The sequence below is a fragment of the Ailuropoda melanoleuca genome, chromosome 6, assembly GCF_002007445.2.
Source record: "Ailuropoda melanoleuca isolate Jingjing chromosome 6, ASM200744v2, whole genome shotgun sequence".
Lineage (NCBI taxonomy): Eukaryota > Metazoa > Chordata > Mammalia > Carnivora > Ursidae > Ailuropoda > Ailuropoda melanoleuca.
The window spans coordinates 40,640,512-40,659,369 of NC_048223.1; the positions used below are offsets into that span (position 1 = coordinate 40,640,512).

The 18,858-nt window shown below is 40.4% G+C and overlaps 1 pseudogene; it reads left to right on the top strand.

Moving 5' to 3' along the window:
* The first annotated feature begins 6,279 nt into the window (after nt 1-6,279).
* LOC109489583 lies at nt 6,280-6,766 on the top strand (annotated as a pseudogene).
* The last annotated feature ends 12,092 nt before the right edge of the window (nt 6,767-18,858 follow it).

Below are 18,858 nucleotides of genomic sequence, written 5' to 3' on the forward strand. Positions count from 1 at the left end.
AGAATCTTCAAACTGGAGCACCTTCAAGTTCTTTCTCATGATAATGTTGACTCTCCTTCAATATATAACTTGGATGTATTCCTATGAGTCTCTGCCTCTTTGCCAAGAGTGAGGTGAAAAAGAAACATACCCTGCCACACTTGGTTTTGTGGTGCTACCTAAGATTGTTTTTTTAATGAAATTAATCACTAATGGGCCCTTTCACTGTACACCTTCCCATTCCCCAAAGGCTGGGGTAGCTAAAGGCACATATTCTTTAGTTTGCTTCCTAAATAGGCCCTGCCCAGGGCTAAAGCTGTGACACTCTGAAAAGCATGGACCAGCCATATACTGTCCTTATTCTCCTGAGTGTAAAGGTTCAAATCCCAGTTACAGTCAGAGAGAAAAGTAAACTTAATGGGGACTTGGAAGCCAACATCTATGCCATTCTAAAATCCAAGCTCTAGTCTGAAAAAACAAACTGTTGAGTTCTTTGGAAGGAACGAAAGAATATGTGATAGAAAGACTGCAGGAAGCCATGGTCCATCCAACTCACCATTTGCTTTCCACCTCTGGGTCTTTCATCAATAGCTCCTCTACCTGGAATCTTCCCATACTCCCCTGATTAAACACATAGCAATACTTTAGGCTTAGTTAAAAGGTTGTTTTGTACAGGAAGGTTTCCCTTATTTATTTCCCTTATAAACAATAATATTATAATAGTAACATATATTGAGTGTTTACTATAATGCCAGTACTGTATTTGTTCCCACACAATTCTCAAAACCATATTATCAATATTATTATCTTTATCATTGTCCTTATTTATTATTATTATTGTCATTATTATTAAGCTCATTTTTCAGATGAAGCCTATAAAGGTAATTTTTGTAATCAGAAAATCATGGAGCCACAACCCTTTGTTATCTTTTTTTTTTAATGTTTTTTTATTATATTATGTTAGTCACCATACAGTACATCCCCGGTTTCCGATGTAAAGTTCGGATGATTCATTAGTTGCGTAAAACACCCAGTGCACCATGCAATATGCCCTCCTTACTACCCATCACCAGTCTATCCCATTCCCCCACCCCCCTCCCCTCTGAGGCCCTCAGTTTGTTATCTGTTTTAACACTTGACCATTTATAATAGCTACTAGAGTAGATGGCTATTGAAATTTCTATAAGACTGTATACTCTTGATTTTGATTCTACCCCCTAATCTATTATCATTAATAACACCTCCCCTTCCTGTTCCCACCCTAAAGGAAGCCTGTAATACAGTAAATGCTCAATAAATGTTTTTACTTCAACTGACCTAATTCAGTAACAAGAGATAGATAAGAAAGAGATAGGAGAGGAAAGGGATAAAGAAAGGGGGGTAATCAGAAGGGGGAATGAAGCATGAGAGACTATGGACTCTGAGAAACAGAGGGCTTCAGAGGGGAGAGGGGTGGGGGAATGGGATAGGCTGGTAATGGGTGGTGGGGAGGGCGCGTATTGCATGGTGCACTGGGTGTTATATGCAACTAATGAATCATCGAACTTTACATCAAAAACCAGGGTTGTACTGTATGGTGACTAACATAATATAATAAAGAAAAAAAAAGAGATAGATACAACCCTAACATAAGCTTAGCCATTACTTTGAAATTGTGGTCTTGGGTGAGTCACACCATTTCAATTGTTCCACTGAAAAGGCAAAGAAGGTTGGCTAGCTAAACAGGTGGTAATTTCAGGATCAAAAACAAGGCCATCCATACTAGCCATCCATCCCAAAAGAGGCATCCTCAAACAGATAAAAAGAGCCTAGAATGGCACCTAACTGGCTGCAGAGATGTGTATGTGACACCAGTGATGTCAATCCCATTGCCCCGCTTGCCCACTAGAAAGGTTAATGTGCATTACAGAGCTCCAATTCACTTATTTAAGAATAAATTTCTGTATTTGTTTTCTATTGTTATGCAACAAATTACCACAAACTCAGTGGCTTTAAACAACACTTATTTTATTATCTCAGTTTCTGTGGGTCAGGAGTCCATGCATGGCTTAGCTGGATTCTCTGATCAAGGTCTCAAGGTTGAAATTAAGATGTTGACCAGGAAGTTCTGGGAAGGATCTCTAGGAGCTCAACAAGGGAAGAACCTGCTTCCAGATTCCCTTGGGTTGCTGACAGAAGTCATTTCCTTGAGGTTTTCACAGTGGTTTCTTCAAAGTCAGCAATGGAGAAAGAGAACTCTGTTGCTTGGAATCTCTGACTTCAAAGAAAGCCTAAGCTCTCTTTTGAGAGGCCCATCCAGTTAGGTCAGGCTCACCCATAAAAATCTCCCCTATGATAAACTCAGTCAATTGATGGACCTTAATTACCTCTGCAAAGTCCCTTTACCTTTGCTATATAACGTAGCACAATCATGGGAGTGATCTCATTAGAAGCAAGATACAAGTTCTGCCCACATTCAAAAGGAAGAAATCATGTAGGGCGTAGCACCAGGAGATCATAAGAGCTATCTTAGAATTTCGCCTACTACAACTTGCCTCCATTTTCTCCCAGAACAACTTCTGCTACCTCAAAATAAAACAATTCAGGCTCAAATTTGGGTCAGGCTAATATAACCTTATTTCCCTCAGGAAATTAAATTTTCAAGTTGAGGTGTCTTCTAAATGACTGATTCTATCACCCAGATACTAATTCTCTCCTATGTTAACCATCAAGACACAAAAATGTTTTATTTGGAGTACTTATTTTTTTCCTTGACTTTTCTTTTTAGATGTTCCCATTATTTCTAAATAATGATTTGGGTCATACTCCAGATTTCCTTTCCCTCCCTCCTGTTGTTTCCAACACAATAACAGTAATGACAATGACAGCAGTGGTAATGATGATGTCAGACAGTTCTGACAGAAGGGAATAGCCCCCCCCCCCCGCCTTAAAGACTTCCACAATCTCACATCTGTCAGGGGCTGATGGGAAAACAAACCAAATTAAGTTTAATGTCAAGTTGTATCACCTCCTACTTGTGAACTCTCTCTTTCTTTGTCTCAGAATCTGTTGAACGTGATGGACAGCAGTGAACGTCTGATTAGCATATTTCCCATTGCCATTTCAGGTAAATGAATCTTCCCTCACCAGGATTTGAGATTCCAGTCAGATTCTCAATTCCATCTGGCGAGTGATTCTCATTATTATGCAAATGTCAGCTTTACCTGAAGGCAAGAGCTTTCTTCTTAATATTTAAATTCCATCTCATTTTCATTGATCTCTAAACAACAGCTCATCTTTAAACTTTCCTTGGAGAACTTTTTAGGGATGAAATGTCCCCTGAGATTGTTCAGTTCTCTCTTTAACATAGATTGGCATGATTTGGAGAGAGGTGGATAGGACTATTGGAGAGAGGCAGGGAGGACTATTGCCCCATCTCTGCTTCCAGAACAGGGTTTTTGAGAGGCTTTGGCTGAAGTTTGATACAGGGTGCCCTTCTGCTAGGTCAAGGGGCTCAGGGAAAAATCAACTGGCAGAGATAAGACAAAGTCGACATGCCATGCAAGCCTCTATTTTAAAGGCGGCACACGAACCAACAAGAGACAACAATTGTCAAGGCAGTCTATATCAGACAAGTAAAAGGAACTAAGGGTCTGGCAGCAAATGAACTAAACACTGGGAATTCAGGCCAGTAGGCTTGGGGACTGGGTTGAGAACTAGAGGCAAGATGATAGAACCTGGTTTCCACAGGCTCTGAGGCTCTGGAGTTCAGAGTTCATTGCCACATCAGGGTACCAGTTACCAGATTGGGACTTGATGTGGCAAATGAGTGGCCAAGAGATACCAATCATTCTCTCCACCGATCATTTTCTCCTTTGTCCAAGTCCTCCTCAGAAGGGTTGTATCCTCAGCAAGTATGTCATCAACGTAGTAACTTTTAATTGTACCCAGGTGGACACCTGACCAAAGCCAAACCAATCAGATTCTCTAGCAGGAAATGCAGAATTAGAGTTCAGCCACTAGTTGGTCTCCCTCCCTCCATCTATCTATCTATCTATCTATCTATCTATCTATCTATCATCTATCATCTGTCACTTCTTCCCCCTTTCTTCTCTTTCTCCATGTTTAAAAGAAAAGTTAGTACAGAAGCAGACCAATGAGCCCATTTTCTTATCTGTGCCCCCTTCTTCTCTAAGAAAAAATCTGCAAAGTGAAGCAAACACATGGAGAAAAACATGAAGAATGGGAAGGATGACTTATAAACATTGGTCACAACTCTCCACTTTATGACCTATCCTAATATTTGAAACCTAGAAGCAGAAACCAGGATGAAGTAAGTAGCTCTCACCATTGTAGAGGATAACCAGGACACCCAACCCCACTTTCCTCTTTTCACTTAGCAACTGCCTCAGGGGATCATGTTCCAGTGCCTCAGAGAGATTCAGTGGCTGTTTCCCAAAGTCATTAGTGATAGGTTCCTTCCTTTCTACCTCATCTATAGCTCCTGAAAACATTGAGATATTTTCGAAAACTGGCCCAAAGACTAAAAGATAAAACTTCCTTATCATTTTCTCATTTATTTCCAATACAAAGGTCAGTATTTTAAACTTTTCTTCAGAAGAAAATAAGTGTTTTCAAATGCTTGGGCTATTTGGGACATTTTTGTCGAACAAGCTGTCAAACAATTATTTTCTCCTACCATATCACTAAAGGGTATGAATACAGGAAGAACTAGAAAAACGAGAAAAAGGAAGATAAGGGGTAGAGAGGAAAAGGAGAAGCTTCTTACTTTCCATGTGCACTGTTCTTGGTACTTGATGTACATTATCATTTTAATCCTCTCAACAGCCTCATGAGGTAAGTACTGAACACCAGAGGGATTATTGTGTAGTGGACAAGCACAGGTTTATTTAACAACCTTTGCTTCAGTTTTCTCAGCTGTAAAATGGGAATGATGACAACAGGTGAGACTTAGATGAGTTAATACATGCAACAATGTCAGAACAGTGCCTCTCATAGAATGGACACCCTACAACACTCTGACTATCGCTATTACTACTATTTTACAAATGAAGTAAACAAAGGCACAGAAGAGTTAAATTACTTGTCCAGGATCACATAGCTAGTAAATGACAGAGTCAGAAGTCCACTATATAACAATTCTGTTCCATAACTTCCATGTAGTTTTTACTTTCCAAGCACTGTATTCTGTATTTTAGGAAAGTGAGAGTCCATTAACCCACTCAAAAAGAAAAAGAAGTAGAGAATTGAAGTAAATACAACCACCTGGACTCCTGTCTCATTTTCCAAGAAGTCAGCACAACATCAAAGAGAATGGGGAAACAGAAACCCAAATTCCACCCTCAACAAACTAGAATAGACTTCTGAAACTCTGAACCATGCTAAAAGAGAAGGAGCTGTCAAATCTAGTGAAGAAGTTCACAAGGACATAAGCAGATACAGACCTTGGACAAAACTGGCAGAGCACAGTTGTCAAAACAAGATGGTGCCTCCAGAGAGAAAAACAATATCTCATTTGGAGCAACGTGAGAGGATTGGTGAGCTGTCAGAGGAAGTTTTCAAGGACCAGTTTAGCACCAAGTGTTATACAGGAAAGGAGCTCAATGAGGAAACACACAGACTCTGCAGGAAGAAGACTGTGACCGATAATAGATAGAAGATAGACTCTCAATTGCAAACAACCATGCATTGGTTCTTTGGTCTGAGGATAACTAAGAGCTAAAATAACTTATCCACTCTCAGGTACATGTAACCCTGTATCATAAGGTCCTTCCTCACCCAAACCTAATGAAAAAAATAGATCCATAATTAATTTGTTTTATTCAAAGATGACCTAATAAAAAAGAATCAACACAGATTTATATTAAAAGACAATATGAAAATAAAAAGAAGTCATAAATTTAAAAAAAACAGGAAATGAAACATTGACTAAAAAAAATACAAAAATTATTGACAAAAAACAGGGGAAAAAATGACTAATATAACGAAGCATCTAAATATTAGGGGGGAAAAGCAACTTTAAAGTAGAAGAAAACATAGGGGGAAATCTTCATGACACTGAATTTGGCAAGGATTTCTTGACTAAGACACCAAATAGCACAGGCAACAAAGGAAAAGTAGATAAATTGGACTACATCAAAATTTAAAACTTCTGCGCATCAAAGAAAACAAGTCAAAAGACAACCCACAGAATGGGAGAAATATTTGCAAATCATATATCTGATAATGTGTTAATATCCAGAATATATAAAGAATTCCTACAGCCTTTTGGTGGGAATTGCCATCTTACAGAAATTCACTGAAATGACCAACACAAAGGGAAAGAGGAGATGTACCCACTCTATATTCCCTAGACCTTTTAGAAAATATGGAGTTGTTCCTTTGGCCACATACATGTGAATCTACAATAAAAATGATATTGCAGACATCAAGGGAATAGGCACCATTCAAGAAGGAATGTCCCACAAATGTCATCATAGCAAAACTGGAAAAGTCTACAATGTCACTCAGCATGCCGTTGGCATTGTTGTAAACAGAAAAGTTGCAGGCAAGATTCTCGCCAAGAGAATTAATATATGTGTTAAGCATATTAAGCACTCTAAGAGCCAAGATAGCTTCCTGAAGTGTGTGAAGAAAAATGATCCAAAAAAGAGGAAGTCAAAGAAGGAAAGGTACTTGGGTTCAACTGAAGTGCCAGTCTGCTCCACCCAGAGAAGCACACTTGGTGAGAACAAATGGAAAAGAGCCTGAGCTACTGGAGCCCATCTCCTATGAATTCATGGCATAATAGGTGTTAAATAAGTGAATAAGTAAATAACCTCTGGACTTTTTAAAAAGAGAGAGAGATCTCCTATAATCCAACAACAAAGAAACAAACCAATTAAAAAATGGGCAAAAGGCTTGAATAGACATTTCTCCAAAGAAGATACACAAATGGGCAATAAACACATGAAAGATCAATATCACTAATCATAACGGGAAAGCAACTCAAAAGATACCATTTGCACCCATGAGATAACAATGAAGATAGCTGCAATTTAATTTTTAAAAAAAAGTGTTGACAAGGGTGTGGAGAAATTGGAACCTTGTTGGTAGGAATGTAAAATGGTGCAGTAGCTGTGGAAAACAATAGGGCAGTTTCTCAAAAAATTAAAAATAGAATTACCATATGATCCAGTGATTCAGTTTCCAGGTATATACCCATAAGAAATGAAAGCAGGGTCTCAATGACATATTCGCACAGCACACCCATGTCCAAGGCAACATTATTCACAACAGCCAAAAGGAAGAAGCAACTCAAGTGTCCATCAGTGGATGAATGGGTAAACAAAATGTGCTCTGTATGTGCAATGGAATGATGGTCCTTTAAAAGGAAGGAAATTCTGACACAGGCTACAACATGCATGAACCTTGAGGACATTACGTTTTGTGAAATAAGTTAGTCGCAAAAGGACAAACACTGTATGATTCCACTTAAATGAAGTACCAAAAGTAATGAAATTCAGAGATAGAATGTAGAACGGTAGTTGCCAGAGGCTGGGGAGTTGTTTAAATGGATATAGAGATTCAATTTTGTGAGATAACAAGAGTTCTGGAGATTGGTTGCACAACAATGTGAGTATACTTAATACTACCAAGCTGTATACTTAGAAATGATTAAAATGTTAAATTTTCTGTTATATGTATTTTACTACAACTAAAAATAATTTCATTTTAAAAATTTTTTATAATCTTACAAGAAAGATAGCTCAAAGCAGAGTTACAAAGTTTCTGCCAAGATATGTAATAGAAGATAAGAGGAAACAAAGCATGCAGTGACAAAGCTCAGGAAATACATGGAAAATCATCACAAATAGTAAATCATTAAAAATATGAAGTCTATATTGAAAGGGGCACAAAGGAGAAAAGACATTAGTGCAATACAGGAAGAGACAAGTAGGACAAGAGGACAGAAATGACTAAAACAAACAAAATTTTAAAGGATTCAAGGAAAAAATGATATGGAAGACATAATGACAATCCAACACATGCGTAATTGCAATATTTACTCTGATGGAGAGAAACATGTAATTAGAAACCAAAAAAATTAAAGATCTACTTTTAGAAAATTTTCCATCAATAAAAGAGAATGAACTTATAGATTGAAAGGGCCCACTTTATCCATGGAGAAAATTGTTACAGAATGGCCCATACCAAGATGTATCCTGATATAACTGCTACACTTGAAAAATATAGGGGCGCCTGGGTGGCACAGCAGTTAGGCTAGGCGTCTGCCTTTGGCTCAGGGCGTGAATCCCGGTGTTATGGGATCGAGCCCCGCGTCAGGCTCCTCTGCTATGAGCCTGCTTCTTCCTTTCCCACTCCCCCTGCTTGTGTTCCCTCTCTCACTGGCTGTCTCTATCTCTGTCGAATAAATAAATAAAATCTTTAAAAAAAAAAAAAAGAAAGAAAAATATAAGATACCTTGAGCAACTAGGCCAAAGTTCCAGTTACTTTAAAGTAAAGAAAAATTCTGATACTTCTGATAAAGAAAAAAACTACCCAGCAACACAAAATAAAGGAAGACCATGGGAAAATGCTAATCAAGTCTCAGAGAAAGAGCGACCCAAGAATGTTCTATCCAGCCTTACCATTGTTTAAGGATAGAGACAACAGGCAGATATTTTTCAAATTTACAAGAACTCAAGGAATGAATTCCCATGAGTCTCTTGGAGAAACTAGTAGAGGTCTGGGTTCAACCAGCCAAGACAGGACAAGAGAAACTACTATAAAAGGGCTGACAGTGGGCATTGATCCATTTTGCCATAAGAACTATGGGGGGGGGCGCCTGGGTGGCAGAGCGGTTGAGCGTCTGCCTTCGGCTCAGGGCGTGATCCCGGCGTTATGGGATCGAGCCCCACGTCAGGCTCCTCTGCTATGAGCCTTTCTTCCTCTCCCACTCCCCCTGCTTGTGTTCCCTCTCTCACTGGCTGTCTCTATCTCTGTCTTATAAATAAATAAACAAAAAATCTTAAAAAAAAAAAAACAGAGCTATCGTATTAAAAAAAAAAAGAACTATGGGGACTACATTTCGAAAATAGAATGTATATGTTATACAATAATGTAGAAATAATATTACTAACAAAAATGGGGAGGAGATGGGGAAAGACAAAGGTGGAAGATGATGTAGGGATGCTGATTTTGTCATCTTTTCTAGGTTGGGGTCAAAATATACAATTTTGATTCAGTAAAGCAACTAGGAGTAAGATAAATATATTGAGGGTATGAATGTGAACCCTAGAAATTTCATAAAAAACAGAACCAATAAAAACTGGATATAAGAGGGGGGAAGGATGGAGAGAGGAGAGATGGAAGCAGAAGTGATTGCAGCAAAGCCAACAGGGTCTAAACGAAGAGAAAATTGAAACACTAGAAGAAATTCAAAAGCAGATCACAAACTTTACAAATCATTAGAAAGTACACACAGACCATCCCACCGTCACACACATAAGCAAAACTGATCATATAATAAAGGATTATTTGGGAACAAAAATAGGAGGCATAACATCAAATATGATAACAGAAGTAACATGTGACTTTTTTTTTAAGATTTATTTATTTTGTTAATTTTAGAGAGAGAGAGAGAGCAGGGGGAGGGGCAGAGGAAGACAGAGGATCCCAAACAGGCCCCATGCTCGGTGCAGAGTCTGGAAGGGGGCTTGATCTCATGACATTGAGATCGCGACCTGAGCTGAAACCAAGAGTTGAACGCTTAACCAACTGAGCCATCCAGGTGCCCCTGCAACTTCTTTTTTTAATAACAAATATAAATTATCTAAAATCTATTAAAAGACCATATTCTTATATTGGGTCATGAAGCAAAAAACAGCTATGTGTACCCCAGAGACATATCTAAAACAATCTAACTCAGAAAAGTTGAAAATGAGAGGCTGCATAGATCTATGCAGGCAACTGCAAACTGGAAGAAAGTAGAGGCTCTGAAACTCTCAGACTGGGTTGAATTCAGGGCAAAACAGTAGTCGACGGGTGGTAGCATGAAACATCAAAAGCAAGGAAAAATAAGCAAATGCACGTTAATAGGAGACTTTAACCCACTTCTCTCAATGACGTAAAGTGAAAAAAATATAGGCAGGATATAAAAAAAACCTAAAGACACAAATTAATCACATAGGACTAATCAACAGGCCACACTCTATACTCTAAAAGATAAAAATACACACTTTTGCAGGTATTTGGTCGGCTCAAACCAAAAGCTTTGAGTCAACTAATCTTTGCAGACTTAGAACAGACTAAGGAGTTATGTCGGGAAGCTTCTGGCAGCAGACATCTGAATCCCCCCAAGTCCCTCATCAGAGAAGAAGAGTAGAAGAATCACCTACAGGGACATGTACCCTCTACCCTTCAACCTGCTGCTATTCTGTCTGGCAATAGTAGCCTCTCGACCCCATAGACACTACCAGTTCATATGTAGCCCCGGGCACTCCAGGCAGTGTCCAACTTAGTGGGTGCACCACAGACCTTTCCAGAATGGTTCATCTTGCTACTACACCACACCCTTGTGCCTATATAGATTCAGGTCAGAGCCAGACAGAATTCTATAGTCAGTTTGTTGTTTGCTTGCTTGTTTGCTTGCTTGTTTTTGGTAGGCAAAGCAGTTATGGCGGATAGACCACAGATTTTAGATTCAGACCACAAGCTTTGTGAGCTTCAATAAGTCACACAATCTCTCTGATCTTCAGTTTCATAAGTCTCCAGGCAAAGAGAGACACCATAAGATGGAGGAGGTACTTCTCAGGGCTGCTGTCAGGATTGACAATAATGAGCATAAAATATCTAGTACAGCACCTGACAAGTAGCACCTGGTCAGTGAATGGTGGCTGCTTAGTCACCACTATTCCCCTCAAAGCTTGCCCTGAGAGTCCTCCTGCTAGATGGAGGAAATCAATTCATGTCCTCTCAGATCATAATAAGGCCAGCTAGCATCAGAAAAGGATGGGAAGTGATAGAATGGCAAGTGTGCTCTGCTCCTCTATGATTTATATCACAGCATGAGCAACTAACAGAAGCTTTACACTCCTGCGTCTGCATGTACACAGAGATACATGTATGCACACACACCCCTTCCTAGAGCACTTTGGTCCAGAATCACTAAGACGTTTATGTGTTCATTTAATGTATGTGACCAGCGGCTGTCATGACTATGTGGATTCGCCTCTAAAAAGAGCACAAAATACAGGAAGCTCTCTCTTGGGAGTGTCTCCTCATTAAATCTCTACCCCTCCTTCTTCTTTGCCTTTTATCAGCCCAGCTCCACAGGTGTTATTTTCTCCACCTGCCCTTGCAAACTTCCATTTCAAGAAGTCTGTCTGATGGCTAGCCATTCAGCTTGGATGATAGCCTTGCAAATAAACATGAGCAGAAAATTTTACCCAACAAACTAGAGGTTGTTCAAATGCTCTCTATCTGCAAAACTAATTATCTTCTCTGACGGTTATTTAGCCTGTCTGCAAAGGGATAAAAATATGGGTGGATAATGACATTGTATTTGGGACATGGACAATAAGAGCAATTAACATTTAGTGATCACCTACTTTAAATTAAGTGCATTACATAATTTGTGCCAGCAGTTCCTCCCACTAACCCTACAGTATAAGAAATTTCATCCCAGCAAGTATGGGGAAACTGAGGCTCAGAGAAGTTAAATAATATGCCCAATTAAGTGTTAGGTAATGGGTGACAGAGCCTCCATTCTGTTGACAGAGCCCACCTCCTCAGTGTCAGGCTGTGGACACAGTAGTCATCTGTTGGAGGTTTAGGTGCTGTTATGGACTGCGTAAATGTGTGCCCTAAAAATTCACATTGAAATTCTAACCTCCAAAGTGATGGTACTAGGAGCTGGGGCTTTGGGGAAGTGTTTAGATTGAGAAGTCATGAGGTTAGAGTCCTCATGATAGGAATAGTGTCATAAGAAAAGAAATAGATTGTAACAATCTCTCTTGTCCACATGTGGATACAGTGAGAGGCAGCTATCCATAAGCCAGGAAGAGAGCTCTCATCAAAACCCAACCATGCAGCACCTTACTGTCAGACTTCCCAGCCTCTGAACTACAAGAGAAAAACATCTGTTGTTTAAACCACCCAGTCTCTGGTATTTTGTTAAAACAGCCTGAGGTGACTAAGACAGCAATCTCCTTAAGAGTCTGCCTGAAAACAACAAATGTTGGCAAGGAAGTGGAGAAAGGGGAACCCTCTTACACTGTTGGTGGGAATGCAAGCTGGTACAGCCACTCTGGAAAACAGTATGGAGGTTCCTCGAGACATTAAAAATGGAACTATCCTATGACCCAGAAATTGCACTACTAGGTATTTACCCCAAAGATACAGATGTAGTGAAAAGAAGGGGCACGTGCATCCCAATGTTCCTAGTAGCAATATCCACAATAGCCAAACTGTGGAAGGAGCCGAGATGCCCTTCAACAGATGAATGGATAAAGAAGATGTGGTCCATACATACAATGGAATATTACTCAGCCATCAGAAAAGATGAATACCAACCATTTACATCGACATGGATGGAACTGAAGGGGATTATGGTAAGTGAAATAAGTCAAGTAGAGAAAGACAATTATCATATGGTTTCACTCATATGTGGAACATAAGGAATAGCGCAGAGGACCACCAGGGAAGAGAGGGAAAACTGAAGGGGGAGACATCAGAGAGGGAGACAACCATGAGAGACTCTGGACTCCAGGAAACAAACTGAAGTTTACAGAAGGGAGGGGGTGGGGGGATGGGGTAACCAGGTGATGGGTATTAAGGAGGGCACGTGTTTTGATGAGCACTGAGTGTTATGCACAGCTAATGAATCATTGAACACTACATCAAAAACTAATGATGGGTAACTGAACAAAAAACAAACAAACAAAAAAGAGTCTGGCTGAAGACTCTCAACATTTCCAGGAGCAGAGTATGAGCTGTGTGCCTGGCTGCAAGCAAGGTTTGGGACAGGTAGGGAATGAACTCTAGGACAGAAGTGTGCATGCTCCTTCAAATTTGGGAGGGTTTCTCTAAAACAGAGGAAGAATAGGCAAGCCAATTCCAAAGAAAAGATAAAGTCATCTGCAAAACTCCAGGGAACTGAAACAAATGCCTAAGTGAATTTATAACGAAAGATACCTGTTCTTAATTCCTCTCCTCAAATGCAATTTCTTCCTTTCAACTTCCACTTAGGTAAGCTGTTTTCACACGCAGATCTTTCAATCCTCATTTCTACCCACCATCCTCTTTTTACCCTCTTTTACCCTCTTTTCTACCCACCACCATCCTCTTTTTAAAAATGCTTTAAAAGGGGTCATTTGCTAATGCCCATATTCCTACATTCAGTTCAATGCAGCTATGTAAGGAAACCTAAAGCCTGATCCACCCATGTTCACAGCTTGGGAGGAAGGCAGGCAGCCTGCTGGCACAGCCATCTGCTACATCTGGTACCTCTGAATCCCAATCTGGCCTGGCAGCCGAAGCCCTGGCTCAGCCCAGCCTGGGCCACCCTCTCTGACCCTCTGGTCCTCAGATTGAGTTCTCATCCTGCTCCTGCAGGCTACCAGGTAGTCCCTCTTCAAAAGCCAGTGATGTTAGTCACCATACAGTACTTCATTAGTTTTTGATATAGTGTTCCACAACTCATTACAAACATAACACAATTTTTAAAAAGTTATAATAGTATAAGTCTCAAGGCATTAAAATTCAAAATAAATTTAAAAAGTCAGTGATGTATAACAGCACCATTGTTTCCCTTTTCTTCTCCACAGACTCTGGGGAATTCCACCTCTGAAGTGCAGTTCAAAGGGCTTCCCTGCCCTCCAGACTTGATTGCACTCCAGGCCACAGGCCAGGGCATCCTGCCAGCCTGTGGTCTGAGGCTCTAAGCCCTCCCTCTGAAGTTCAGGGTTTCTCTGTGACCATGCCAGCTTTTGGTTTCTTGACTTTCCAAAACACTAAGATGACTTTACGTAACAGTTCCCACCACTGAATAATCACCCAACTGGATTGTCAGATTGACGTTCAAAATATCAGTTCTCTTTCTCACGTGGCTCTGATTTTCAAGCAGTAACCATAATAACAACAGCAATAATGGAGAGCTGATGTTTAAGTGCTAGACAAGTAGCTAAGATCACCATTGTGCATAGCTCAATGAATCTTCAGAGAAAATGAGATTCAGAGAGATTAAGAAGCTTCTCCAAGATCACAAATCTAGTAAGTAAGAAAGCTGGAATCCTAAGCTAAATCTGCCTGGCCCCAAATCTTTAAATACAAATAATAAAATAGTATAGTTATATAATGTTTAAAAAGAGAGAGAAAGAAATAAAATCCTTTCCCCCACTCTCCACTAAACCTTCAAAAGAGAATACCACACAAGTTGTGTTTTCCTAAACTTTGGGGCCTTTCTTAATCACTAGACTAACTGGCCTCCCAGAAATTAATTTCTCAACCCAGCAAGTCAACAGCAAGATATGTGCCCTATTGTTATCATTCTAGAATTAACTGTTTCTCTGACTGAATTCCAAACAAGATTCTGCACCCTTCAAGATGAACCCACAGGATCTGGTTTATAAAGGCTCTCAATAAAGGCTGTTGTCATTGCCATAACTGCAAATTCTGTCATGCTATCCATGCTACAACATGGTTCCCAGGACTTTAAGATTCATGGTCCGCTCCCTTGTTCAACCCAGGAAAGGGTTATGGGTGGTTAGGATGGCTCTGACAATAGCAACTTATAATCTTGATCAGAAGAAGTCAGCTTTCACCTCCAGTAGCAGTCTGGATGCTTCCCTACAAGAGACAAAGACAATTTCAGGTGTGCAGGAGGAAGGAAAACTCATATTTGAAGAAGGTTTAGTTTTGCTGGCCCTCCATGTGGGACTGGACCTCATCCACCAGGCTTTATGCAGGAAGCACTGATACTAAGTAGAAGATGGGCCACAAGCAGAATTTCAGTGAAAAGTACAGTGATCTGATCAGTTGGGGGCTGAGATTTTGCTTCTCCAAGCCATCCTCTGGATCCTGTTGGCTACTCCCTGCTCTCAGACATCAGAGTCCCTGACCTGCAGAGGAGGGAACAACAGCTGGTGAAGAGACAAAATAGCAAGACACGACAAAGCATAAAACAGAATGGGTGGGGATAATTTCAACAGGATCCCTAAAGGAGGATTTCCTGAACAAGCCAAATCATTGGACTTTACCTGGGTCCTAGAGACAAGCCTATGAGGTTTCTCCTCTTGGCCTTTCTCCTCTTGGATTCCTGTAGAACACGGCCAGGAAGATCAGTGTCAGAAGACTGATGTGTTTTGAAACCCATAAGCCTATCATTTGGAAGGGATGTCAGGGCCCACCGTCACCACTTTAAGAACTCCGAGACTGCTCAAGAGCTCATAGGCATGAGATGAGAATTAGCTCACAAGGTCAGAGAGGTTTCTAGAGTGAAGGGTCAAAAAGAACTTCTGCTTCTTAAGTGTTACCCCAGAGTCAAAATAGAGGGGGGAAGTGGAAACTGAAATGATTGGTGCTTTGTTCTTTCTTTGAATGGAATTTGCCTTCTTTCAAATCTCTATCAGTTTATAGGCTGACAGATCTACTCCAGCTCCTCATATTAGAAATAAGAGAACTGATCCCCTAAGGAATCACATCACCTCCTCACCACCATAGGCTCAATTCAGCTCTCCACTGAAGCTAGAACCAGACCTCCTGTTTCCCAATTCAAAGATCCTTCTTCTGCATTAGGAATCTCCTATATGAATATTAAACTCAGAAGGAAGTGGTCACAAACTTCAAACTGCCAAAGTAGAAATCAATCAATCATTTGGAGAGAAAGGCTGTGCAGGGTCCCTAAGCAAAGCCTTGCGTCTCCACCCCAGGCCCATATGTCACTTCCCTTTGCCAGGGCAGCTCCTGGACTGCTGAGTGTCCTTCTGCTCAGGACACTGAGCAAACTAGGTCAAATGTAGTATTCAGCAACCTTTCTTAAGCTTTGAAGGTCATCTCAATGCTCAGCATTTTTGCATCTTTTTAAATAAGTAGTGAAAATGGAGATTTCTCAATATGGCATAGCTGGGTTAATTTCCCTGGGAGCTGCATTCACACCACACCATGTATTGCCAGCATATGTTTCTCATTGTAGAGTGGATGCCAAATTAAGATTACATTAGGGAATAAATTTTCACGAAGAATTAAGGACATCAAGCAATAACTTGTTAGAAAAAATGTACTAGGGAGGAATATGGGTAAACAGAAGTTTTACTCACACAGCATCCCACAAACTAGGAGTTTAAAGAGGGCAGTTAAGGAGAAAGAGTCTTTAAAACCACTAAAGTAAGCCTCAACATGTCACTAGGTGATCACTTACTGATGGGAAAATGAAATTCTGCACAAATAGCAATTCTGCCAAAATCATTTAACATCTATTTAACAGAATACCCCCAAAATTCTGATGTTATTTTTTGTGGGCAAATTTAATGCCCCCCAAACACATCTACATCCTAATCTCAGTACCTATGAATATGTTACCTTACATGGTGAAAGAGACTTTGCAGATGTGACCAAGGGTGAAGACCCTGCAATGGGGAGATATTATCCTAGATTATCCAGAGACCAATCTATTCACCTGGGTCCTTAAAATTGGGGAATATTTTCTGGCTCTGCTCAGAGAGAAAAACAGTCAGGGAGATGCATCATTTTTGTCTTTGAAGATGGAGGAGAGCCCACCATCCAAGGAACACAGGCAACTCCTAGAAACTGGAAAGGGCAAGGAAGCGAATGGTCTCCTAAGAGCCTCCACAAAGGAACCACAGCCCTATTGACACTCGGATTTTAATCAGGTAAGACCAGCATCAGACTTCTTGTTTTTTTCTTTTTTTAAAGATTTTATTTATTTATTTGACAGAGAGAGAGACAGCCAGCGAGAGAGGGAACATAGGCAGTGGGAGTGGGAGTGGAAGAAGCAGGCTCCCAGTAGAGGAGCTCGATGTGGGGCTCGATGTGGGGCTCAATCCCAGGACTCCAGAATCATGCCCTGAGCTGAAGGCAGATGCTTAACAACTGAGCCACCCAGGTGCCCCCAGCATCAGACTTCTAACATGCAGAACTATAAGGTAATGAATCTGCAGGGCTTTAAGCCATTAAGTTTCTGGTGGTATTTTACAGCAGCAAAATAAAACCGATATACTGTTTTTTTTTATTATATTATGTTAGTCACCATACTGTACATCCCTAGTTTTTGATGTAAAGTTCCATGATTCCTTACTTGCATATAACACCCAGTTCTCCATGCAATACGTGCCCTCCTTAATACCCATCACCAACCTATCCCATTCCCCCACCCCCCTCCCCTCTGAAGCCCTCACTTTGTTTCCTAGAGTCCATAGTCTGTCGTGGTTCACTCCCCCTTCTGTTTACACCCCCCCNGTCCATAGTCTCTCATGTTTCATTCCCCCTTCTGATTACCCCCCTTTTCTTTATCCCTTTCTTCCCCTACCGATCTTCCTATTTCTTATGTTCCATAAATGAGTGAAACCATATGATAATTGTCTTTCTCTGCTTGACCTATTTCGTTTAGCATTATCTCCTCCAGTGCCGTCCATGTTGCAGCAAATGTTGAGAAATCGTTCTTTTGTTTTAATGTGATTTTGTATTTTTATTATTTTTATTTTTTTATTATAATAGTATTTTTTATTATATTATGTTAGTCACCATACAGTACATCCCTGGTTTTTTATGTAAAGCTCGAAGATTCATTAGTTGCGTATAACACCCAATGCACTATGCAATACGTGCCCTCCTTACTACCCATCACCAGTCTATCCCATTCCCCCACCCCCTCCCCTCTGAAGTCTTCAGTTTGTTTCTCATAGTCCATAGTCTCTCATGTTTCATTCCCCCTTCTGATTACCCCCCTTTTCTTTATCCCTTTCTTCCCCTACCGATCATCCTAGTTCTTATGTTCCATAGATGAGAGAAATCATATGATAATTGTCTTTCTCTGCTTGGCTTATTTCACTTAGCATAATCTCCTCCAGTGCCGTCCATGTTGAAGCAAATGTTGAGAAATTGTTCTTTTTGATAGCTGAGTAATATTCCATTGTATAAATGGACCACGTTCTTTTTAATGGCTGAGTATATGAAGGGCATCTCGGCTCCTTCCATGATTTGGCTATTGTGGACAATGCAGCTATGAACATTGGGGTGCATATGGCCCTTCTCTTTACTACGTCTGTATCTTTGGGGTAAACACCCAGTAGTGCAATGGCTGGGTCATAGGGTAGTTCAATTTTTAACTTTTTAAGGGACCTCCACACTGTTTTCCAGAGTGGCTGTACCAACTTGCATTCCCACCAACAATGTAGGAGGGATCCNGCTATGAACATTGGGGTGCAAATGGCCCTTCTCTTCACTATGTCTGTATCTTTGGGGTAAATACCCAGTAGTGCAATTGCTGGATCAAAAACTAAGAGGCAGCCTACAGAATGGGAGAAANTGGGAGAATATATTTGCAAAGGACACCACAGATAAAGGACTGGTATCCAAGATCTACAAAGAACTTCTCAAACTCAATACACGAGAAACAAATAAACAAATCATAAAATGGGCAGGAAGATATGAACAGACACTTTTCCAATGAAGACACACAAATGGCTAACAGACACATGAAAAAGTGTTCAAATCATTAGCCATCAGGGAAATTCAAATCTAAACCCACACTGAGATACCACCTTACGCCAGTTAGAATGGCAAAGATAGACAAGGCAAGAAACAACAATTGTTGGAGAGGATGTGGAGAAAGGGGATCCCTCCTACATTGTTGGTGGGAAGGCAAGTTGGTACAGCCAC